General features: G+C 41.5%; 1 long non-coding RNA gene across 1 annotated transcript; it reads left to right on the top strand.

Annotated features, from left to right (window-relative positions):
- Window positions 1-1116: 1116 nt before the first annotated feature.
- Window positions 1117-17779, top strand: LOC137570943 (uncharacterized). The gene is made up of 4 exons (XR_011031250.1): window positions 1117-1153; window positions 5938-6111; window positions 9874-10017; window positions 15417-17779. It is a non-coding gene; the product is annotated as an uncharacterized lncRNA (long non-coding RNA).
- The last annotated feature ends 9039 nt before the right edge of the window (window positions 17780-26818 follow it).

Here is a 26818-nt window from a genome sequence, read left to right as displayed (position 1 = left end):
AGTTATGCTCGCACTTGTGCCCTTGTTTTAAGTACATATTCACCAGAGAACAAAATGCTGAAGAATTGCGAAAGAAGGAGAAAGTCTGGGAGGACATCACTATACAGGTAAAAATGTTTTATTTATATATTAAGAAAAACCATTTTCAGATATGTTTTAATGCTTTATTTAAAAATATATTTAACAAAAAAAAAAATACTTTTTAAAAACTTGTAAAGTAACGAATTAGGTATGACATCGTACATTCCATATGTTATGTCAAGTGGTTTTACTTTATTTATATAAGTATTTGTCAATGACAATCAATTATTTTACAGTGTAATATGAAATTAATTGCTCTCTAGTTGAATACGTATGGGGCACTTCAGACTCATTAATGAGTTTGCATTGTGTATGTGGGCTAGGAAATCCGACTTACCATATATACTCGGATACAAGTCGACCTCGTGTATTAGTCGACCCCAATATTTGACCCTCTTAAGCTGGATTTTTTTTATTTACTCAAGTACAAGTCTACCCAGGAAAGTTAAAGACTGCACTTGGCACCAGGATGTCTCAGTGTGGTCACTGTGACCCCTCTGTGTGGCCCCTGTGTCCGCCAGGCTGTGTGGCCCCTCTAGCTTTGTGGCCCCAGTGTCCCCTTGGCTGTGTGGCCCCTGTAGCTATGTGGCCCATGTCCCCCTGGCTGTGTGGCCCCTATGTCCCCTAGCTGTGTGTCCCCTGTTTTACAGGAGCTGCAGCAGCCAGCATCTGTCTCCCCTTCCCCAAAGTGCTACAGCACACAGCTTGCTGAAATTCCCCCCTCCCTCCCACCACCAAGGAAAGGGCCCCGTCTCACTCACTCCCTCCCGAGCAGCTCTCCACAAAGCCCCCCTCCCTCCCATCACCACGCAAAGGATGGCTTCTTCTCCCTCTCGCTCAGCCCTCTGTGTCATCAATGCAGCATCAGCGCTGAAGTGGAAACGTAACTCACTGACTACACAGCGCAACATCCTCTGTTGTCCCTCTGCTCGTTCTGGTCTGTTAGTTTACAATACCACAGCTACGGCTCCGATGTCATGTGATTTCATGTGTCATCGGAGCCGTAGCTGTGGTATTGTAAACAGACCAGCGTGAGCAGAGGGACAAGGGAGGATGTCTCGCTGTGTAATCAGTGAGTTTCCACTTCAGCGCTGACCATTAGATGACTGCGGCAGAGGGGGGAGAGAGGGGGAGAAGACCATCCTTTATGTGGTGATGGGAGGGAGGGGGGATTTCTGGAAAGCTGCCAGCGTTAGGACTGAGTAAGGGGAGAGAAAGAGGCTCCCCTACAATTCTCTGCTATAAGTTGTGAAATTTAGGACTACTCAAGTATAAGGCGACCCTCCCCCACTTTTATAGTTTGAGTCAGTCCTAAATTTCTCGACTTATAGGCGAGTATATACGGTACTTTTTTTTGGGGGACTAGAATTTGAGTACAGTGTGATTTTTTACCAAAAAAAAGGGTTGTAGAGGTTTATAATATAATAAATAATTATGTTATTTAGATTTTATATGCTTTGATGTATTACAGTAAGAATATTTACAGCGCTGCTAGCGCTATTAAATACAAAACTTTATTAAAATAACAAAATGGACACAAGGTTCACGCGGTGTGTACTGCATTGTGTTCTTCTTAAGCTGTTTTAATAAATGAGATTCCTTTTTTCACTTATTCGCCAAAGAAACTCCTCCTATTCACGCCCCTACAAGTGATACCACACTGAGAGGGGCGTGTAAGAGGGCGATTCCAACAGTTGAGAATGAGCGGAAGTGGCTTGTATTTACACTGAACGGAAGTAGATAGTGTATAATAACTTCGTAGTTATGAGTGCATACTGACTGGTTCTGCTGAGTGATAGTGCCGGTGTAGTGTGAGAATGGGCAGCCCCGCAGGTTGGGCCGCTCTATTGCTTCTGCGCATGCGGTTATGGGACGTACGTGCTACGTCATCCTCCAACAATGCAGTTTCGTGTAGTGTGATGAATGTGTATATTTCAGTGCTGCTCTGCTTTATCATTATAGTACACCCCTTGCTCGCCGCCCCTTCTGCGGTGGTGGATGGAGGCGGCCACAACGTTTATATACAAATGAGCAGCAGAAAAACGGGCATGCGCTGTTCTGCTGAAGACGTGTATCCCGATGTTGTAGTACGCGATGACGTTTCCTCTGCAGCGAGCTGGGCTGCTCTCGGGCTGCCTATTATGACATAACAGTGGCGAACAAGGGGTGTAGTATAGTGATAAAGCAGAGCAGCACTGAAATATACACATTCATCACACTACACGAAACTGCAGCGGTGGAGGATGACGTAGCACGCACGTCCCATAGCCCCATGCGCAGAAGCAACAGAGCGGCCCAACCTGCGGGGCTGCCCGTTCTGACACTACACCGTTTCTGCTACATCATTGAAATCAAATACTTATTTCTACAATCAGGTACTTAGTAGTTATTAATTTATTTAAAATGTTTGCATGTTAAAATTTAGAAGATTTCTTTTAATGAATAAATACAAATAATATATTTTTTGCTAGCATCGGACTGGATTTTCAATTATGTACATTAAATATTGTACCTAAATGCATAGTGCACGAGTGTGGATAAAATTCATCATTACACTAATAGCATTCGTATTAATTTAAATCTTTGCTCTTTCCTCCACTGTTGTGTGGCTTAGGTTGCGAAGAACCCACAGAAATGTTACAATCATCCATACAGAGCAATGCATAGTAAAGTGAATATTGTCATGTCTTAGAAGCTGGTGTTGTGTCTTATTAAGATGCATGTTAAGTTGATATGCCACGCATGCCCAGTAGTATACTGTGCTTGAACATTAAGTACGTCATTAATTTTTTCTGTGTTTAACTTATCAAATTGTTTGCATAATTACATAATGCATTACTCAACATTTCCATTTATGATTTTGAGTGAGCAAACTACCTATATGCATAATCCCACCACACATGCCCTACTGCTTCCCTATATATTTTTTAATAATTTTTCTCTAGCTTCAGCGTTGCGTGGAGATTGAAATTTTGCGTACTAATACCTCATGTTGTCCTTATCCTACATAAGTAGCCAATGAACCTTTTAGCAAGTTGAAGTTTGACACAGCTTTGGTAGGCAGGGATATGAGTTTTAAGTAGTATGAGTAAGTAGTATTTGAGTGTACAATACTATTTACATTACAGAATTCATGTTTCCAGTACTACATTATTATGTCAGTTAGAGATATTGACAGGTGTTCACATTATTTCCTTCACTCAAGGTTTTACATCTTGTAATGTTGATTTGAAGAATTATAATGGATAAATTGTAATATTTCTTTGTTGTGTCTAAGTACGCTGAATACTGATTTTTGCTGGCCGCATGCGCATTAGCAGAATGTGTGGACACATGTAACTTAGAATGATGCTAATGATGTTACAAATAGCAACCTATCTACACTCCAAAACCTTTTAAACTCCACAAATTAAGGGCATGGAAGTGACACCACTCACTACCTTTCTGGCAAATTTCTGCTGCAGAGCAGAGCTGGTTCCCTATATAGGTTTCTGTAATCAATCTCCGGAAGCAATGGGTCTAGGGTGCTGAAGATAGTTATTAATGTAGTTATGGTGGTGTCCCCTTTCTACCCACAAAATAATCTGAGTGTAATAGTTGTATAGGCGTAGATATTTACAGTAGGAAAAGTTTTGTAGTTTTTAAGGAAGCTTACGACCGGTGCTATCAATCTTTACACCTGGCCGAAAGCTCCCTTACATAACGAGTATCATGCATGCTTACTGTGAGTTTAATTTTTCTTCTGGTGGTTTAATTGTACATAACTACGCTTCCACAATTCTTACACTACAATATTATTTATTGTAGGGAGGAAACAGCCCAAACTACATTCTACACAATTTCTGCACCAGAGACCAAATGTTTCATAAGAAACTTTTCACTAATCTATCTCCTTGAATAGCAGGGATCAGGGAGGCTGCAATCTCTCTTTTTTTTTATGTATTTCAGGTGTTCACTCCTTACCCTCAAAATATGATTAGTGTAATATCTCCTGGTGCAATTTTTTTTGGGACAATTTTTTAACACCAGCATCATCATGCTATCGGAATAGTGGACTTAGTCTACAACTGCACATGTGTGGAAGCGCAAATCAACAGGCAGCCTACTAGGACACAATACTGGTGTAATGTATGATTGCACTAACTTGAAGCTCGCCACCACATAGAGTAGTACACATGCACAGTGTGAAGATAATTTTGATGCTGATGTTAACATAATAAATATCTATGCTTCCATATATAGTAGACTATTCAAATTTTCATAGAAGGGAATGGATCCCCCGAACCAACTGTATGCCATATTGCATCCACCGAGCACCAGTGGTTCAGGAGATAGATTCTTGAAATGAAACTTTGGAGGCAGTGGGGCTCGGGGGCTGCAATTTTTTATAGATGTAGTTTGGGGTCCCCCTTCCTACCTTTAAAATTTTAGGAGTGTAGGATGTGTGTAAGCAGAGATAATTATAATGTTACCATCAGCAGCATTATGAAATAGTAAAAGCCACCGCACAGTCTACTAGTGCGCATGCGGTGCACTGCAAATCCACAGGAAGTGTAATCAGAAACACAACACCGGCACTAATTCCCTTTGCTCATGTACTGCTTAATTGCACTTCCTGATGCTTAATTGGCTTGCATTTGCACCTCATGGGGGGGGGGGGATTTTAAATAAATGTTATACATGAACATCTAGCAAAACGAAGCGAATACATATTTATTGAAGTTCTATGTATGGAGTAGCACTCACTGGCATGCCATCCAGTCAGGAATGGTAGGTGTGCTGGAGAAAAATCCCGGACACCACAGGATTCAATAGTGTAAAAGCGTAATAATCCGCACCACCTTCATGCATGTATCTTCATTTATTGGTAGAAAAAGACAAACATATTAAAAAGAACTGCAGGGCAAAACAGTCCGCTGTTTCGGGCTACCTGCCCATCTTCAAGTTGCCCAGTTCTGATTAAAACACATATCAATGCACACATATATATACATCTCATCCAATTGTAGGAGGTATACAAATTAGAGAACCTGATGGAGAACCGATCATTTGCATATATTGACCACACCTATAAGGCCACAAAGTGAGCTGATTGGCTAAAACCGAGTTTCAAATTCCCAGTACAATGTAAATACAATAAAGATCGTTATCAGCATATCTCACAGTAATCAGATCTCTCATGATCTATATAATTATATAGATCATGAGAGATCTGATTACTGTGAGATATGGAACGATCTTTATTGTATTTACATTGTACTGGGAATTTGAAAATCGGTTTTAGCCAATCAGCTCACTTTGTGGCCTTATAGGTGTGGTCAATATATGCAAATGATCAGTTCTCCATCAGGTTCTCTAATTTGTATACCTCCTACGATTGGATGAGATGTATATATATGTGTGCATTGATATGTGTTTTAATCAGAACTGGGCAACTTGAAGATGGGCAGGTAGCCCGAAACAGCGGACTGTTTTGCCCTGCAGTTCTTTTTAATATGTTTGTCTTTTTCTACCAATAAATGAAGATACATGCATGAAGGTGGTGCGGATTATTACGCTTTTACATATTTATTGAAAACATATCTAGCTATTCTAAAGTGAATGTTTCTATACCAGAAGCTATTCAGGCGTTGAAGCTGCATATAACAGGCCCAATTTGTTGCCCCCTCCCACGATCTTGTCAATACCTAAAACAGATACAAAGAAATTGTTCACTGTACGTGTAAAGTTCACCAAGAAAACGCATCATATCTTTATACAGTTATTTTGGGGAACTAATCTATTTACAGTTAATTTCACCTGTATTTTTATAAGAATTACGTAAAGTAAGGTATGTATGACTTTTTTTTTTTTTAGGTATCTTCAGTTTCACAAATTGACCGTTCAGCTGTTGTCGCAGGTTTCAGGACTGCAAGTCCAAAGTACAAGACAAGATATCTCGTGAAAAGTACACTACAGTTCAGTACAATAAATGGGAGAGAAAACTTCGCGAAGCTATCCTTCGAAATCCAACTCTAGGCCGTAGGAAAGGTAATTTTTTATTTTGTTTTACATTAAAAATAAAAAAAAATAAAAGAATTTGTAATGTACAAAACTGACGGCGGATGCACAAGCATAATTGCGTGCTTTACCTGCCTACTTTGTCACACCTGTGCCTCTGCTGTAGTGCAGTACATTGTCCTGTGAGTGACACTTTGATAATGGCTATAGATAGTGTACGTAAAAGGCAAAGTATTTGCATTGACGCATCACTGTCACTGCATGACTCGTGTGACAGGGAGAGACGCTTAGCCGACATCCGTGACATGCTGTTTGATATCCAGATCGTATGACTGCCTTTACTGCAAACAGATTGTGATTGGATTTAATTCTGAAACAGATCACAATATGTGAAGCTGCTGCAGTTGCTGCACCCTTCACACGCATACATTACCTGTTCCCCCGGCGCAACTAACCAGGTCCCCGCTGTTTTCTTGTACGCTCCCTGATGTGGACCGTTCCTTCAGCTACCGAACTTCCGGGCTAGGGTAAATTTAAACTGTGGATGGCGCTGTACTGTTTACCCTTCCTGCCTGGACTTAAAGAGAATCTGTACTCTAATATTCTTACAATAAAAAGCATACCATTCTATTCATTATTTTCTCCTGTGCCCCTCTGTGCTGTTTCTGCCACTCTCTGCTGCAATCCTGGCTTGTAATTAACAGTTTTAGGCAGTGTTTACAAACAAACTAACCAGCTTCTAATAGGCTCAGCTAAGCATAGTGTATGAGTCATTCAGAGTATGCAGGGGGCCTGCAGAGGGTGTATATCGCTTCTACCAATCACAAGCAGCCCTGCACATTCCACACAATCAAGCTTTAGCCCGACAAACAGGACAGAGGAAAGATACATTGATTTATTACAGAGACAGTGCAGTTAGGAAAGACTGCAGTAAGCCAGAGCAGATTAGAACAGGCATAGGAACTTATAGGATAGAAGAACTAAGGCTGAAAAAATTGTTACAGAGTCTCTTTAAAGTTCTGTGTAGCTGGTGAAAAGGTCCATATTTCGGAGCGTATGCAATACAGTGGTGAACATGCTAGTGGCGGAACAGAAAATGTATATCCGCTGCATTGTGTTGGTCTTTGTGAATTTGCCCAACGCTAGCCATGCACTCACGACCCGCCAGCGATCGATAAAACTCTTCCTCACGGATGGTTCAACGTGAACATCTGATGTCACTGGAACAATGATTGGTCTATCAGCGTTATGCACGGCGATTTCACGGCCGATTTCATCACTGTGATAGGATCGGCTGTATATCATTGGTAAAATCATTAGGTGTATGGGCCCCTTTAGCAGTCATAAGACAGCAAAGTGCGTTGGATTTGTTGAAGACTATCTCATCATGGATTTTAAAAGCAGGTGATACTCTTGGACTACCCGATAACTGGGAGACCATAAAATAAGTGCGTGTAATTCTCTAAAATTGTAATTTTTTTTTTATAAATTTTTTTTTATTTTTTTATTCTAGTTGTGTTTTAAAATTTCAATTATTGAGTATTCTTTATCAATGTTATGTATTGCAAAAGTTGAAAAAATTCATGAATATAACCACATGGGGGCAGGCTTGGGTAAGAATGTACATTTTTTTAACAAAGACTGACCTATGTCGATGGATGTGAGAAGGCACATTGAATGCTCAAGTATTTATTTTATCATAGTTTTGATTGATGAGGTTGAGCAGTACACAATGAAACCGAGCACAGGGAATAAAAGATATTTCGAACTTACCTGTTTATTGCATCTTTATTTTCCTGCTGTACTGATGTTGATGGCTGTAAATATACAATTTCTATAGTGTCTGCCTAACTGTTCCGTAGCAATAAATTTGCACATGCAGCAAAAATTGGGCCACCAGTTATCTATTTTTAAAGCTTATGTCCAAGGCGTTATGTGGTTACTGCACATGTTATGTAAAGTGTGAGTAAAATATTAACATAACCTGGGTATGTAGGTCAAAATTTTTCAGGGCTGTGGAGTAGGTCCAAAAATCCACCGACTCCGACTCCTCAGTTTAGGATTCCACAAACTCCGACTACTCGACGACTCAGACTCCTTTAATTTGCATATTACAATTTTGTTGATTAACAGTATGTAACGTGAAATTCGTCTATTAACTGGCAATACTTAGGAATTTAAGAGACAACTGAAGTGTGAAGGATATGTAGACTACTATATTTATTCACTTTGTAATAAAACTAGTCCTTGGTAAGAGTACTTGTAAAAGGTACAAACCATAACAAAGAACATCTATCAGCCCCTAGGCAATGTAACTGTGGGTACATGTAAGAATTATGTGCAGATACTCTGCAGGGGAACAAGTAGATTCTTCATCTATTACACATTATTCATGTACAATCTGAACATGGATCAGGCCTTAGGCAATGTAACTGTGGGTACATGTAAGAGTGATGTGCAGGTACGCTGCAGGTGAATGAGGAGATTCTTCCTCTATTACACATTCTTCATGCACAATCTGAACCAGGTTTATGGGTGATAGACAACACCTCTGTGTTCAATGTGCACAACATTCTCAGTGGATTCCCTCCAGCTCTGTGGGGAGTGCATATGTAGAGTATAGTACTGCTGTGTAACAAAGTAAACCTGAGACAGATGAAATTAAAGTTTTCTACCTACCTGTGGCTTCCTCAAGCCCCCTTCAGGCTAATCAGTCCCTCGCTGTCCTCCTCCACCACTTGCATCTTCTGCTATGAGTCCAGGTACTTGAGCCAGTCTGTCATAGTGTGCATGCACACACTCCGCCGCCTGAAGCGTACTACACCTGCGCAGCACTATTGCACAGGTGCAGAATGTTCCTGGCTGTGGGAGCGGCACGTGGCTGGACTGCGCTGACTGGCTGAAATACCAGGACTCATAGCAGAAGATCAAGGTGGTGGAGGAGGACAGCGAGGGACTGATTGGCCTGAAGGTGGCTGTAGGAAGCCCCAGGTGTGTATAAAAAAAATTAATTTTCATCCGTCTCAGGTACCCTGTAATTTGTAGTCACCAAACCAAATTTTAACAACATATCAATTTTTTTTATTTCATGAGCAAAGAGAGCCCATACATTTGCATAAACCAGCATCCATGCTGAATTATTTCCATCTCATTGACCATCTGTTAATGGCACGGCTACACATCAGGCTTTATACTTACAGAATAGATGTTATGTAGTATATATATAAGATGTTCCTGTGTACACATCATATATACTGTACAGTCAAAATCAGATACGTATATCTGACTTAAAAAATATGGGGACTGCTTTATTGAAGCAGCACAAGTAACTAATTTTGATTGCCTTATTTAATTTTTGTGGACTGAGCACAGCTATTACTGTATTTTGACTGTATATATACATTATTTTTATGACTATTATCTGAGAAATAGAACATTGTACCATATTTTCTATTTTAATTCCAGTTTAAAATTCATTAGGAGTCGGAGTCGGTGCATTATTTCCCAACTACAACTCCGACTCCAGGCACCCAAAATTGCTCCGACTCCGACTCCACGACTCCGACACCACAGCCCTGATATTTTTTCAGACTGTTTTTTTAAAAAAAAAAAAATCCCTAATTATTTCTGGAAGGATAAAAAAACCCCTTTTTTTGGTATGAAAATATTTATTATATTGATAAATATTTTTTTAAATCAACTGTCATTGTGAAATTCAATATAGTATCAAATACTATTAACACATAGTGTACAGTGTTCAATTTTTTTTATCTAAAATTTTTATTTTTATAGGAACAAAAAGAAAGAAGAAATCCTCAGCAAAGAAGATAGTGTATAAGAGAGCACTTAGTACAGAAAATGAAGCAGGTTTGGAAAATGAAAGTATTGAGAATGTGGTGTCCACATCCAAAGTTTTGGAGAGTTTGGATGAAGAAGGTTAATATTTATCACAATCTATATGTTATAGTTAACATATCAATAAGCATATTTTACAGTTTAATCTCATTCCAATAGTGCAGTGTGAATATAGTAACAATAATTTTATACTTGATTTTAATTTTTTTTTCTAAATTTCTGGCAATAAGCAGACATGACTCCATCATGTGATGGAAATGAAAAGAACAACGTTTAAAAATTATGACAGTTGTACAAATAACACGTAGCAAATTTTTTTGGGTGGGATAATGAGACATAAATCATTCTTCTTCTAAGTTGATGGTCTGTTCCCTATTAATTTAAACAAATTTTTACGTCTTGTATCATTACTTTGCCCTTTTTTTTATTTAAATAGAATTTAATGACAGTAGCTCTGTTCTAATGCCCATAACAAGAATAGCAATAATGAAATCGTGACCTCGTGTATTTAACCAAAAAAGTAAGAAACAAGTCTATATAGTACACTGTGTATTAACAGATAACGCCCTTAATGTAATAATAATCTTAAGAAAAATTTTAAATAATGTCTAATGTGTAGTATTGTGTTATAAAACATATGGAATGAGAGTAAAATATAGCTAGTTGTATGTCTTACTCATGTTCACACAAAAATCAATATTGGTTTAATAAGTAAACAAACCAGTTCAATCAGCACAACTTTGAGTGGCTGCACTATTAAAATATTACAATTTTGATAGCTAATGTTATATGTAGCATTTTTTATCTTACTTCCGTTCCTCCGCAAAATGAAATGGTACACCCATGACCCTGTTCGGCCCAGTTCATTGGTAGTTCAATATCCCTAGCATCTCATAGTCAAAATAGAGTACCTAAGCCTTGACAAGCAAGATTATTTGTTTACACATTGGATATAAATTCATTTAAATGGAATGAACACACAATTAATCAGGCTTATTTAACAAGCTGTTAGTTAGTATGGCTTCTGCCTTGCTGTCTGTGATATTTGTTATCTTGCATGAAACTTAAAGGTCGACTGTAGTAAGAGGTATATGGAGGCTTCCATGTTTAATTGCTTTAAATGTATTTCAGTTGCCTGGCATCAATGCTGCTCTATTTGTCTTCAGTAGCCTGAGAATAACCCATGAGACAAAAACGCAGCTATTAATACAATATATGATTTTTAATAATACAAATCCGTATCTGGTTCATGCTAGTATAGGTGTAATACCTTTTATAATATTGTAGACAGTGGCTAAGCATGGTTGCCTGTAAAATTTTTTACACTTAAATTAAAAAAATATGAAAGCCTCCATAGACCTTTCTCTTCATTTCGCCTGTGTGAGAACTTGAAAATTTCTATTTTGGTTGATCGTGTATATTGTACTCTTATGCTATTATACATACTTTGTATGTAGCCCACAAGCTTATGCACAGATTGATATCATGACATCCAGCGCTACCCTTAATACCTTTACGTACTGGACACTAGTAAAAATGTTCAGTATTACTGTCACGACTTACTTTATAAAAACAGTATTCAGACAAAAAATCCAACTAGGGTGACCCAAAATGGATCCAATTCAAAAGCCTGTAGTTCGACTACTTAGTCTCCTCTACTTCCACTAATTATTTAAATATTTAACAGTTATGTTTATTTTGTATAAAATTAATTAGACTACAAATCATCAGTGTATGAAAATAACTATTTTGAATCGTAATCATGGTTTAGAAGATTTCCCAAAATCCGAGTTCTTGAGTATGATTCATTGGGCCATATGCAATTTGAATTGATATAGCGTAGCGCCCACACTCGCAGCTGCAGACTCTGCAGAGGGGTCCCAAACCTGAATAAACTTAGTAAACAATCACAGAAAGCGCTGCTAAAAGGAGATTCAAGTAAAAAACAATACTTTAATAAAACAATAAAGGATTGGACAGAATTGTCCAGCTTTTTGGAAAAAATGCTGGTAGCATAAAATCACATGCAAATCGCATGAGATACTGAAACAGGTAAACACACCCGCCTCAGGTGTATATGTGCATATACTAAAACTGATAAAACTGGTTTAAAAACTGATGACGGACCTAGAAAAGTCCCAAACAGTGATCTTGTGGACAGGATCCCTCTGTCCTAAAACATACATAAAGGTCTACATGATCCACCTGGGAGGCCGATAATATCGGGGATAGGTTCTATGTCCTCACAGCTGTCTCATTATGTGGACCTCTATCTGCAAGAACTGGTCAAGAAAACTCCTGCCTACATCAAAGACACTGGCCACTTTTTAAGAATTCTTAATGGCTACGGATGGCAGGACGAGTACTGGTTATGTACAGTGGATGTTAGCTCGCTGTACACTGTCATACCCAGGGCCGGCCCGCTCATGAGGCGGGGTGAAACTTTTGCCTCAGGCGGCACATTTCTAGGGGCGGCATCCGCCCGTCGGTGGGTGCGGGGAGCCGGCCGCCAAGCTGGAGGGGTAGCGGGCAGGACAGGGGTATTGGGCCTAGAGGCGGGGAGGGGGGTCGGACCCCCCCCTCCCTCGCCTGGGTCCCCCGTCCTCCGCTCCCCTCCAGCCTTAAATAGATCAGAAGCGCTACTCGTAAGAGGCAGTGGGCGGGGAGGACTCACCTCTTCCTCGATCCAGCGTGCGCTCCACTGACATCACTTCCTGCAACGCCGCCCACTGTATTGTAAGTGGACGGCGTTGCAGGAAATGACGTCAGTGGGGCGCATGCTGGATCGAGTGAGGAAGAGGTGAGTCCTCCCCGCCCACTGCCTCCCCGTCCTGCCCGCTACCCCTCCAGCTCGGCGGCGGCGGCGGGGGGGGGGGGGGGGGGGGCGGCAGCAATAATTTTTGCAAAATTTGCCTCAGGCGGCAAAAAGTCTAGGGCCGGCCCTGGTCATACCACATGACAAAGGAATGGAGACAGTGAAGTTTTTCCTGGAGGAGGCTCACAACTTAAGGGAGGAACAGATACAGTTTATTTTGGATGGCATCCAGTTCATTCTTAAACACAATTACTTCGTCTATGAGGGTCAGTACTTCCTCCAGGGCACCGGGACGGCGATGGGGACGAGGTTTGCCCCCTCTTTCGCCAACCTCTATATGTCCCACTGGGAACGCTTCCATCCTTACGGCCCAGGGGGCCCCGGAGCCGCCCTGGTGCTCTGGAGGAGATTCATAGACGATGCATTTTTTATCTGGCAGGGCACTAAAGCCAGTTTGGAGGCTTTTATGAGGTGGATAAATGACAACAGCTACAACCTCAAATTCACAGGGGACTCTAGCCAGACACAGGTCAACTTTTTGGACCTTACCATTTACAAGGAAAACGACAAGATATTAACTAGAACTTATTTGAAACCAGTGGATACCAACAGTTTCATTAATATAGATAGTTGTCACCATCTTAAATGGTTGACCAACATACCTGGAGGTCAATTTCTTAGGCTGAGGAGAAACTGTTCTAGGATCAGTGACTTTGAGGTTGAGGCTGACATATTGCACGATAGATTTCAACAAAAAGGGTATCCAGTTGAAGCTCTAATGGAAGCTAGAGAACGAGCGAAAAGTACAGTAAGACAGGATCTATTGAGGGAGAGGGGGGTTCACACGGACCATAATGATCAGCAACCATGTCTTATTATGAAATATTCGTCACAATCTTCAAGAGTTCAGAGTATAGTGGGCAAGTATTGGAACATTTTGAGGGAAGATCCCATATTGATGCCTATATTATCAGAACAGCCAAAATAGATTTTTAGGAGATCTCAGAATCTGGGCAATATATTAGCCCCAACCGTAAAAAGCACAACACAAGGTAAACAAGATGGATACTTCAAGAAGTGTGGCTTTTGCAGAGCATGTAGAGAATCCAACTCTTCAATTGAAAAAATACATGAAATCCAATCGATGACCAGTAAAGATAAATTTAAGATTAGGGATGTTACCAATTGTGACTCTAAGGGGGTTATATATGTATTAATATGTCCATGCTCTAAACACTATGTGGGAAGAACCAAAAGATTCCTCAAAGAGAGACTGAATGAACACTGTATAAATATCAAAAAAGGTTGTAAGAAACACCCATTATCAGAACACTACAAGATGAAACATGGATGTTCCTTTAAGGGAACCAAATTCTGTGCACTGGAGCAAGTAAAGAGACCATGGAGAGGAGGAGACTATGTATCAGAAATGTCCCGCAGAGAAACAATGTGGATTTTTAATTTAAATTCTCTTATTCCACACGGGCTAAATAAAGACTTGGAATTATTTGCATTTGAGCAAAACTGACAGCGCTACATAGGACATAAAAAGCCAGCCCCAGATCCCCCAGCAGCCAAGCTTTGAGAAAGGGGGGCGTTCCCTCCGAAACGTCAGCGTAGGCTGTGAGTGTGACGTCACCACCAGTGGGGAACGGGGTCAGCTGGAGCCAAGCGGCTGCTAACATCAAGCCTCACTACGGAAGTCCGCTCAGCGGCGTGCCGCTGCCACCCAAATACTCACATCATCTATAGGGGAGCCGGGCACTCCTGCCCGACGTGACACCTCCGTCTAGTCTCTTTTACTGTGCCGCCGGCCGGGGCCAGTAAGATAGAGCGGCTCCTCGGAAGACGCAGTCCTGCGCAACAACACAGATTAACCTCAACCAACACGAGACGGGTGAGATTGTTTCAGTGCAGTCGCACACAAGTTGGATTAACCTCATTGCCACATTGAAGCAATTGTATTTTACTCTATGCAAATCTGATAAATCAAAATCCTCCTCATTATGGAACAAGCCACTGTTAACATCTAAAGAAATCCCTGTTTTAGGACAGAGGGATCCTGTCCACAAGATCACTGTTTGGGACTTTTCTAGGTCCGTCATCAGTTTTTAAACCAGTTTTATCAGTTTTAGTATATGCACATATACACCTGAGGCGGGTGTGTTTACCTGTTTCAGTATCTCATGCGATTTGCATGTGATTTTATGCTACCAGCATTTTTTCCAAAAAGCTGGACAATTCTGTCCAATCCTTTATTGTTTTATTAAAGTATTGTTTTTTACTTGAATCTCCTTTTAGCAGCGCTTTCTGTGATTGTTTACCATATGCAATTTAATTTTTCTACAGAGTTTTCTCCTAGGCGAAGTTTTGAAACTTTTCAATAAAATGCCTTTTAAGACACCAGAGAACAACAAAATACTAAAAAAAAATTGTAATAGTACCCTTTTAACTACTTTTTTGTACTTGTTTTCTTTTTAAAGTGCTGAAAAATTATGTAAATAGAAGATTAAAAATTATCTCCTGTGAGGAAAGTTGTTTGAAAAAGTGAATTGCATATGGCCCATAGTCTGAATACACAGTTCTGAGTTGAAGTGTATCAATATATATGAAATGTGTTAATAAGTTCTACACAATAATAATTTAACTAAAAATTCTTGTACAGAACATGAAAGCAAAGAAGTGTGTTTACCTGGGAAAAAACAAGAAGAAAAATAAAATTGGAAATGGAAAAGAAGGAAAAATAGAGAAAGATAACACCAGTGGTACAAAAATTGGAAAACAGACTCTGGAAAACCAGGAGTCCGTGACACCCATGGAAAGAAAAAGAAAAGAGGAGAAAAATCATGCTCATGATGAATACATAAGTGAAGGAAACTCTAACGTGTGTGACAACATAGACCCTGGAAATGGGATTGAATCATCCAAAAAAAAAAATCACAGTTACTGTTGACATGCACAAGGTATTAGAAACAAAAAAAAGAGGTTAATAAATTAGTAGCTAGTGAGAAAACAACCAAATTTCTACAAGACCAAAGCGCTCGGCAACCAAAAACTACACAAAGTGCAATGAATACGTTTACGATGCTTGTGTTTACAGTCTTGAAAGAAAAAAGAAAGAGGTTAAAGAAAACTTAGTTTCAGGGATAGTTGAATATGAGGTGTCTTCCAATGACGATGACAAATTGGGTAATGATACACCCTCCAAAGAGATAGAAGTGCAGGGAAAAAATAAGGACAAGACAGGATGTGTGGTTGAAGAATCTGAAGTCGAGGAAGAATGTGTAGAAAGTATAGAAAACAGTGATTCCAATAAAGAAACTGAGCCAGTTTCCAAAAGTATTAGTCAAGACATTAGTGATGCAATGTTACAAAAAAACACTACTTTACATATGGACCGTATGTTAAATCTTTCCAAAAACATATATGAGCTTATGAGTCTACTCTTAGAAAATCTAAAGTATGTCCATGAAAATCAGCTTGAGATTTTACAAAGGCAGAATACAATTCTGGATGGGAAGCGCAAACCTTCACCATAATCTGATAGACAACATTGGGTGAACACAGTAATCTGTGTTTCATTGTGTTCAGAGTAGTGTCCTTGTCAAACAGTAATTGTTCAGTTGCTTTAGAGTTTACTATTAATAGTGTAATTTTAACTTCATCCATCGATAAAGTATAAAACATTTTACTTTACAGTGGCACTGAGGAAATAGGTATATGGAGACGCCCAAGTTTATTTCCTTGTAAACAATAACAGTTGGCTGGTAGGCCTGCAGATCCTCTGCCTCTAATATTATCCATAGGCACTGAACAAGCATGCAGCGGATCCTGCATTTCATACTTTAAAGTACGATCATACCAGACTAGCTACATGCTTATTTGTGATGTTCATTTGAATATAATGCCTAAAATATAACACATTTTATGTACGACAACTGTTATTGATGTGAATAAAGTAAACTTGGCAGACTATGTATACCTATTAATTCAGTTTAAATGTAAAAGAAAGGAACTTTTTATTTGTAGTTTACATTGACAAATACACCAGCATGGAATTTTATTTCTACCTACTTATGTTAAATAAAAACTGCAAAGAATTACTAATTTTAAAAGTTATGCTGCATACACACTTGAGATAAAAGTCTTTGGCAAATGCAAGATCGCAGATCAATTTTAACACATTCCATGTTGTATCACAGCCATACCTACACAGTATATAATATGGAGCTGCACTCCACCAACAGATACAACCTTTGCAAGATGCTGCACACAAAGATGCCCGTACTAATTCAAAAGATCTGTTCCTGCCAAAGATCCATTCCTGCTAAATTCAATCATAGTCTATGAGATCTGCAGATCATCATACACACGCTGTTTAACAGACTTCATCTGCAGATCTGAAAATACATCCTGGTGGATCCGTTCTCCAGATGATTATCTGTTAATCAAGGTGTGTATGAGGATCTGCAGATCTCATAGACAATTACTGCATATTGCTGGAATGGATCTTTTGCATTAACAGGTGTATTGCAGATAATGATCTTTAGAATGTGTACGGGCATCTGTGTGTGCAGCATCGTGGAAAGTGTTTATCTGATGTGGAGTTCAGCTCCATATAATCTACTGTGTAGGTATGGCTCTCATACTGTATGGAATGTGTTAAAATAGGTCTGTGGTCTTTCCTTTTCCAAATAATTTTATCTCAAGTGTGTATGTAGCATAAGTGCTAGAGTTTTGATTGAATTTGAACCACATGTTTAAGTTTTGGACTATATTAAAATGAAAACAGAATGGAGCACTCTGGCAAATGATGACGTGACGCCGCATACTGGACATGTGCGAGTGCCCTCTATGATGCGCTGGCGCATCTATGTAACGTTATTGCGCATGTGCAGTATCGAGCAGACGGCCTTCATGAGCCCAAGTGCTTCATAAAACTTCAGAAGTGCCCACGACCGTGGATTTGCTTAACCACTTGCCGACCGCACGCTTATACCGTGCGTCGGCAAAGTGGCAGCTGCAGGACCAGCGACGTAGTTCTGCGTCGCCGGCTGCAGGCTAATTAATCAGGAAGCAGCCGCTCGCGCGAGCGGCTGCTTCCTGTCAATTCACGGCGGGGGGCTCCGTGAATAGCCTGCGGGCCGCCGATGGCGGCTCGCAGGCTAAATGTAAACACAAGCGGAAATAATCCGCTTTGTTTACATAGTACGGCGCTGCTGCGCAGCAGCGCCGTAAGGCAGATCGGCGATCCCCGGCCAATCAGCGGCCGGGGATCGCCGCCATGTGACAGGGGACGTCCTGTCACTGGCTGCACAGGACGGATAGCGTCCTGTGCAGCCCCGATCACCGGGGATAAGCAGGTAGGAGAGGGAGGGGGGAATTTCGCCGCGGAGGGGGGCTTTGAGGTGCCCCCCCTCGCAACAAGCCTGCCCACCAGAGCGATCAGACCCCCCCTGCACATCATCCCCATAGGGGGGAAAAAAGGGGGGCGATCTGATCGCTCTGCGTGCCCGCTGATCTGTGCTGGGGGCTGCAGAGCCCACCCAGCACAGATCCCAACAAACAGCGCTGGTCCTTAAGGGGGGGGTAAAGGGTGGGTCCTCAAGTGGATAAAGGGTGCACTGGACAACGGGAGAGGAGAGGGTAGGCTCATTAGTACTCGGAGCATTCCCTCTCCTTAGGTGAGTAAGTTTAATTTTTTTTTTTTTGTTAGTGGGGATACATTACATATAAGGGCATGTACAGGATAAGACAAGTTTGAGACGATTCATGACGTAGCGTAAGTTAACCGAAAGACATATATTTGTGTCTCAAATTATGTAGTACATGTTAACAATAAATACACTATTTAGAAGCAAGGTTCACTAATTTCAGACACTGATGCTTATTGGAGAGGATGGCTTAAATTTCGTATTTTAAGCAAAATGCTGTATTAAAAACTGTACGTCGTTGTGTGTTTAAATGTACCTTACGGCCATTGCGTTACTTTTATGCCTTTTGCATTGTAAACGTTAAAGATTGTTTATATTGAAACATTGTTAATACATATTAAACCTGTTACACCAAGATGTGGATATGTTGTAAATTACTAAATATGGCCATGTGCATTGTTTTCAATTACGCAATATTATGAGCATTGGTAAAATGTTTGAAAATACAGTGAACAATACAATTACTAATGTTAAAATTGTGTAATTTTCAATAAACACTAGTTCTTTGGATGAAAATAGTATTGCAATCGATTTTTATTGTACAAATTAAAAGTTAACATTCACTGTTTTTAAATATGTATTTGACAAGATTTCACAGTGAAGTGTTTGATGACTATTTTTTCTAAAATAATGTTTCAGTTGGTCATCAGGTACTTCATTGCATTTATGTAATTCTATCTATTAGGGCTAGTTTACACTGCATGCTGATTAGATGACGAATGGATGTTGAAAATTTGACTCAAATCAAACTGTATTGGCCTGATTCCATGAAATGCAATTTTTCTTATTCATATTTTCACAAAGGTATTTATTGTAGTCAGTTTATCTGCATCCATTCTGTGTGTAGTGGAAAAAGGCCCTTTCAATTTTATTTGGCTATCAATAAGTAACTAACACTTGCTGTAACATAAATATAAGCTGCTGTTTGAGAAACAGTACAATGGGTTATATAATGCACCTTGTTTATCTATGAACCAAGTAATATAATAAATCATGTGTCTTCTCCCATGCACATTCATGTCAATTAGTCCATCGCTGTCCCAATCCACCACATACAAATTGTACTATGAGTCCTGCTAATTAAGCCAGTCAGTGGTATCCTTCCACCGTGCCACTTACACAAGCATTAAGATTGTACACATGCGCCGTAGTGGTGCGCATGTGTAGTACCCCAAGGAGACATTGTGTGTACATGCACAATTCTCAAGACAGATTGAAATACCTTGACTTTTACATAAATCTCAAGGTAGTAGAGGAGGACATTGAGGAACTTATTAGGTTCACTTTCTTACACAGCACTACTATACTCTAGTATGCCCATGCCTAACAGCTCCAGGTAATCCACTAACAATGTTGTGCACATTGAAGACAGAGGTCTTATCTATCACACATAAAACTATTTTCCAGTGAGCTTGAACCAACGTGTAGTAAAGGTGGAATTGAATAATTTTCTTTGTGAGTACATGCACATCACTGTTACATATAGCAAAATTATTAATGCTAAGGCCTGAATCCTTTTTCAATTGTGCTCTAAGAATGTAAAATAGAGTATAATTTTCAAATATTAACCTGCATCGTACCCATACATAATTCATTCATTCATTTAATCAAATTTACATTACATAGGACCTGTTACCTGTTCTTGGTTCCACTCTTTAACATTTGAATGGAGTGCAGGAGTGACAGTTGAGTGTTAAGTAGGTATGATGCAGTGCGGCCTATGCCAGCATTGTGTGATTAAATAGAGTGCAGGAATAACAGTGGGTTGGTAGGTATGATGCAGTGCGGCCTATGCCAGCATTGTGGGGTTGAATGGAGTGCAGGAGTGACAGTGGGTTGGTAGGTATGATGCAGTGCGGCCTATGCCAACATTGTGTGGATAAATGGAGTGCAGGAGTGACAGTGGGTTGGTAGGTATAATGCAGTGCGGCCTATGCCAGCATTGTGTGGATAAATAGAGTGCCGGAGTGACAGTGGGTTGGTAGGTATGATGCAGTGCGGCCTATGCCAGCATTGTGTGGATAAATGGAGTGCAGGAGTGACAGTGGGTTGGTAGGTATGATGCAGTGCGGCCTATGCCAGCATTGTGTGGATAAATGGAGTGCAGGAGTGACAGTGGGTTGGTAGGTATGATGCAGTGCGGCCTATGCCAGCATTGTGGGGTTGAATGGAGTGCAGGAGTGACAGTGGGTTGGTAGGTATGATGCAGTGCGGCCTATGCCAGCATTGTGGGGTTAAATAGAGTGCAGGAGTAACAGTGGGTTGGTAGGTATGATGCAGTGCAGCCTATGCCAGCATTGTGGGGTTGAATGGAGTGCAGGAGTGACAGTGGGTTGGTAGATATGATGCAGTGCGGCCTATGCCAGCATTGTGGGGTTGAATGGAGTGCAGGAGTGACAGTGGGTTGGTAGGTATGATGCAGTGCGGCCTATGCCAGCATTGTGTGGATAAATGGAGTGCAGGAATAACAGTGGGTTGGTAGGTATGATGCAGTGCGGCCTATGCCAGCATTGTGGGGTTGAATGGAGTGCAGGAGTGACAGTGGGTTGGTAGGTATGATGCAGTGCGGCCTATGCCAGCATTGTGTGATTAAATAGAGTGCAGGAGTGACAGTGGGTTGGTAGGTATGATGCAGTGCGGCCTATGCCAGCATTGTGTGGTTAAATAGAGTGCAGGAGTGACAGTGGGTTGGTAGGTATGATGCAGTGCGGCCTATGCCAGCATTGTGTGGTTAAATGGAGTGCAGGAGTGACAGTGGGTTGGTAGGTATGATGCAGTGCGGCCTATGCCAGCATTGTGTGGTTAAATGGAGTGCAGGAGTGACAGTGGGTTGGTAGGTATGATGCAGTGCGGCCTATGCCAGCATTGTGTGGTTAAATAGAGTGCAGGAGTGACAGTGGGTTGGTAGGTATGATGCAGTGCGGCCTATGCCAGCATTGTTTGGTTAAATAGAGTGCAGGAGGGATATTGGGGTGGTAGGTAGGTAGGTATGATGAAGTGCAGTATATGCCGAAGTGTATGCCGAAGTGTATGGGAATAAAAAAATGATTATTGAATAAATGCAACAAAAAAATGTTACAGTGTTGAGTAAATTAATTATCAGGATCTAAAAACAAAGGGTGTGAAATCGTGTGAAAACAAAACATAGCAAATGCAATGGAATAGTTTTACAAAACATACATTTAAAAAATGCTTTATTTTATAGCTTATCCTTATGCTGACTACTGAATTGAAACAATTATTTATTATAAATCTTAATAATAAAATAAAGATGAGTAACATGCAGAACTGTATAAATTTTAACAAAGTGGATGGAGCAGCTTCATAGTACAAACTAACAGAAATAAAGAAATGAAAAGGGAAGTATATATAATCATACTATTATATAACTTTAATCAATTAATTAAATAATTTCTAAAATTAAATTTTTATTAAGGATAATATTGTTAGATAATGTTCAATGAAAATAGGTATCAGGAAAGAAATGAACTTATAATAAATCTGATTATGACATTTTTTAATTTAAAAAAATTATTTTATAATATACAGGTTTACCTTAACGGTAAATAAGGATCAGCATGTTCCTGTTAAGGAAGTAGCAAATAGGTAAACAACAATAAGTGCCTACATGTAATGTAAATAGGTAAACGTTACATAAAGATAAGCGCATACGGGATAAATGTAGGTTTTTTTAACGGTAAATAACGATAAGCGCATGTCGGCTAAGTTGCAGTCATTTAACAGTAAATAACGATAAGCGCATCCCGCCTGTGTAAGTTCTTTAACGGTAAATAACAATAAGCGCATGTAGGATAGGGGGTTTAAAATATTTAACATTAAACAACGATAAGCGCATCCCGCCTGTGTAAGTTCTTTAACGGTAAATAACAATAAGCGCATGTAGGATAAGTTTAAAATATTTAACAGTAAATAACGATAAGCGCATCCCGGCTATGTGTTAGTTCTTTAACGGTAAATAACGATAAGCGCATGCCGGATAGAAAGGAAGGTCTTTAACAGTAAATAACAATAAGCGCATACGGGTTAACGGCAATGCCGTGCGCCATTATTCATAGGCGCCATTTTCGTATGAATGCGGCCGGAGGGCTTATCAGGCCCAGATGTACAGACCTCCAGGCTGCAGCAGGATAAACATGAGCCAATGTTATGAAAACATGCTCACAAGTGCATTAAACAATAGTCTTAGGGACATATTACCTCATTTACGGGGTAATAGGAGAGGGAATGCCATATTTGGCTTGTCCCACCTGAGCAGGTGCGGACCGTGTCCTCTATCACCTGCTGTTATCAGTCAATTGCATGCAATGGGGACTGGGCCGTCCCTGCTGGATGATGTCACGTTTAACTCTTTAGAGGCTAGTATAAAACAGCCGTCGGGCTCCAGAGAGCCACTTCTGACTGCTGACTTTCTACTTTCCTTCTTGTAACTTACATTATCTGTATGCTGTATATACGCTAAGTGCAACGTATCCTAGATTATAAGATAAAGCCTGGACCATTCACCAGGGATGGCCCAAGTCTGCATGGAATGCATAAGATTCTACAAACCGATTGTTTTGCTGAGGTAACGAAGATTGCTGATCACATCTGTATATCTGTTTTCTGAATAAACACCTTAACATTTGAAGACGTCTAAGCAGTTCTATCTCTGGTGCTGTTGCTGTGATGAGTGTCAAGTTATCACACTTTGGGCTTGACTCACAAAGCCGTGCAAACTGTTTAGCACGGGTGTGCTAAACAGTTAGCACGTGAAGTGCCGTTCGTAGACTTTTGTGCGCGCAAAGTGCCGCGATTTGTGCGATCGCGGACTTTTGCGCGCGCAATTATCACGGCAAATGGCGCAAGCAAAAGTCCGCGATCGTGCGAATTGCGGCACTTTGCGTGCGCAAAAGTCTGCGAACGGCACTTCACGTGCTAACTGTTTAGCACATCCATGTGTGACAACTGAAGAGGCAGCCGCGGCAAACAGCACCGCCGTCGTGGCAGCCTCCATTCCCGCACCCGTCCCTCCGGCGTCTAGGACGCCGAGGTCGGGTCGTCACTTAGGTAATGGGGTCCCAGTCTCACACGGCCGCGCGCACAGACGGGACCTTTATGCTGGAAGGAGGCTGGTCAGCTGACCAGCGGATCAGCTGACCTCAGAGGAGACTCACGGCACCCAGGATTGGCTGATTGCAGGGGGGCATGCCAGTGAGGTCTCCTCTGCTTCTTAAGTCTCTGGTCTTCAGTCTGGCGCTGTCTGGTGTCGTGAATGCCTCGTGTGTTAGCGCTCAGACCTTAGATTAGATCCCAGGTGTTGAAACCAAGGAGTTTACACCTAGTCTAGGATATTGTTTATATTGTTATTAATTCCTGTGTATGACTCTGGCTAAACTCTGACTCTGATCTCGCTTACTGATTCTGTACCTCTGCCTATCTGCCTCAAGTTGCTGAACCTCTGCCCGATTTCCGTTTACTCTTCTGCCTTACGATTCTGCTCTGATACTGTCTTCTCTGTTGATGACCCTTGCCTGTTTGACCATTCTGCTCACCAGTGGGCCCTCGCCACTGGTGAGGTGTTAGCTTAACCAGCTCCTCTGGTGAAGTTGCTCTACTAGGCTGCAGTATAGCCTTAATCGCCTGCTCCTCAGGTGATCAGAAATTGCAGTGTTATTTGTAACGCCTGCTCCTCAGGTGTCCTCTAGGCTGCAGTACAGCCTTAATCGCCTGCTCCTCAGGTGATTTGTAATTGCAGTATTGTTGTAATCGCCGATCACTGGGTTGCAGTACTTTCTGAATCACCCGCTCCTCGGGAGATTCTATCTCTTCAGTTCCAGTATCCCCAGCGTGCTGGGGTTTGTACTTTATTATACGGGCAGTACGCCGATAGTATCTCACCAGTCTCTCTGGTGAGGTCTCGCTAAACTATTAAAGTTATCGTACTCCCTCACACGGTCAGTGAGCCGATAGTACCTCACCAGCCCCTCTGGTGAGGCCTTGTTATTCTATTCAAGTTCTGAACTCTATTACATGGTCAGTGTATTGTTAGTACCTCACCAGCCCCTCTGGTGAGGCCTTGTCAAATTATTAGTCACGGTTGCACCAAGCACTACATACTCAGATCCTTGTGCTGCTATACTGGTATTATTGGTGATTCTGCAGATCACACATAATCAGGTATAGCGTCTGCATTATTGGTGATTCTGCAGATCACCAAATAATCAGATATCTGAGCTGCGACACCCAACCGTTACAGAACACCAGACCAGAAAAATATGGAGACGCTCTGCAGTCGGGTCGATGTATTAGCCACCACTGTTAATGAACTTATTAAAACAGTTAACGCGCAACAGACTCAGATTGAACAACTAACTGAGTCAGTTAACTGCTTACTGGACCCTAATACTCGAGTGTCACCCCCTTCTGTGATCGAACCGAGGGTGCCCCCACCTGAGAAGTTCTCAGGGCAACGCTCGGATTTTCGTAATTTTAAGCATAGATGTTTGTCGTATTTTAAATTACGACCCGTCTCTTCTGGTACAGAGGGTCAGAAGGTCACCTTTATTAAAACATTGTTGTCTGGAGATTCGCAATCTTGGGCTTATAGTCTTCCTACTGGGCATGAGGCTTTGGTCTCAGTAGAAGAATTCTTTAAGGCTATGGCCGTGATCTACGTCGATCCTGATTTGGCAGTAACCTCTGAAAGGAAGTTAAATACCCTCAGGCACTGACACAGTCCAGTTGAGGTTTATGCTGCTGAGTTCAGGAGATGGGCGGTGTCAGCCAGGTGGGGGCAGTACGCACTTTTAGATTGCTTTCTATCGGGATTGTCTGATGCCGTGGCTGATCTCATGTTGGGTCATCCAGAGCCCAAGACCCTGGATGAGGCCATATCTTTGGCCATCAAGATTGATAGGCGAGTTCGCTATCAAAAGCAAACTCGGTCTAAGCCCTCAAGAAGCTTCTCTTCTTGCACTTTCTCAGCTCCTACGCCTTCCTCTCCACCTGCTGACGAGCCAATGCAGATTGGACAGGCCAAGCTCTCAGAAGTTGAGAAAAATAGAAGGCGTGTAGAGAAACTATGTTTGTATTGCGCCGACAAAGGGCACATGGTTTCTGCCTGTCCTAAAAAGGCGGAAAACTCTATCGCCTAGGAGTAGCTGGAGGTACTACCCTAGGCGATCCAGAGTTACCTCTAAATAATAAACGTGTGTTGCTTCCATGTACTATCACCTGGGAGGGTCAGGTTCACACTACTCAGGCTTTTATAGACTCAGGTTTCGCTGTAAATGTCATGTCAAGAAAATTCGCTAACCAATTTGTGTTTCCTTTGATTCCTGTTGGGGAACAGATTAAAATTACTGCTGTGGATGATTCTCTACTGCCACTCACCATCACTCAGACTCCTGTATTGTTATGCAAGATTGGGGCCCTGCACAGAGAACAAATGCAGTTTTTGGTGTTAGAGATGTCCACATCCACATTCATCCTGGGGATGCCGTGGTTAAAGAAACACTCCCCGGACATTGATTGGAGTACCAGACAGTTAATAAGCTGGTCACCATACTGCCATGTACACTGTTTAGAGCAGATTCCCCTCGCCGCTACTGAAGCGCAAGTAGAGGAAACCATTGAGCAGGATTTAGAACCCTCTGGGGAAGAGGTTGAGTTGGATTGGGCATCAGAGCTGGGCCCTTTTCAACAGGAGATTCCTGAAGGCAAACCAGAGGGGGCTCTTTTTGTTCCCCTCCAGTTCAGATTTAAGGTCTTGCAAGCATTTCATGCCCAGCACGGTCACCCGGGAGTGGCTCGCACTCAGGAATTATTAAGTCGAAGTGTGTGGTGGCCCTCAATCAGTTCTGATTGTAAAGAGTTCGTGGGAAGCTGCGCCGTTTGTGCCAGGAGCAAGGCTGTATAGGCGAGCGCCTGCCGGCACCTTACAGCCTCTTCCAGTGCCCGAGGAACCTTGGACCCATGTGTCCATGGATTTCGTGGGTGAACTGCCTCTCTCTGAGGGTAAAACGGTCATATGGGTGGTGGTCGACAGGTTTAGTAAGATGGCACACTTCATCCCCTTGAACAGACTCCCCTCTGCACAGGAATTGGCAGAGCTGTTCGTACTCCACATCTTCAGGCTGCATGGGATTCCCCAGGATGTGGTGTCAGATAGGGGAGTCCAGTTCACTTCTCGCTTTTGGAAAGCGTTTTGTCATCAAATGGGGATGAAGTTATCAATTTCCTCCGGCTACCACCCACAGACCAACGGTCAGACCGAGAGAGTAAACCAGGCCCTTGAGCAGTTCCTCAGGTGTTATGTGGCTGATACCCAGACTGATTGGGTTAAGTTTTTACC

This window comes from Hyperolius riggenbachi, chromosome 4 (assembly GCF_040937935.1).
Source record: "Hyperolius riggenbachi isolate aHypRig1 chromosome 4, aHypRig1.pri, whole genome shotgun sequence".
NCBI classification, from domain to species: Eukaryota; Metazoa; Chordata; class Amphibia; order Anura; family Hyperoliidae; genus Hyperolius; species Hyperolius riggenbachi.
The sequence above is the reverse complement of the archived record's forward strand: the minus strand, read 5'-3'. Positions and strand labels throughout refer to the sequence as shown.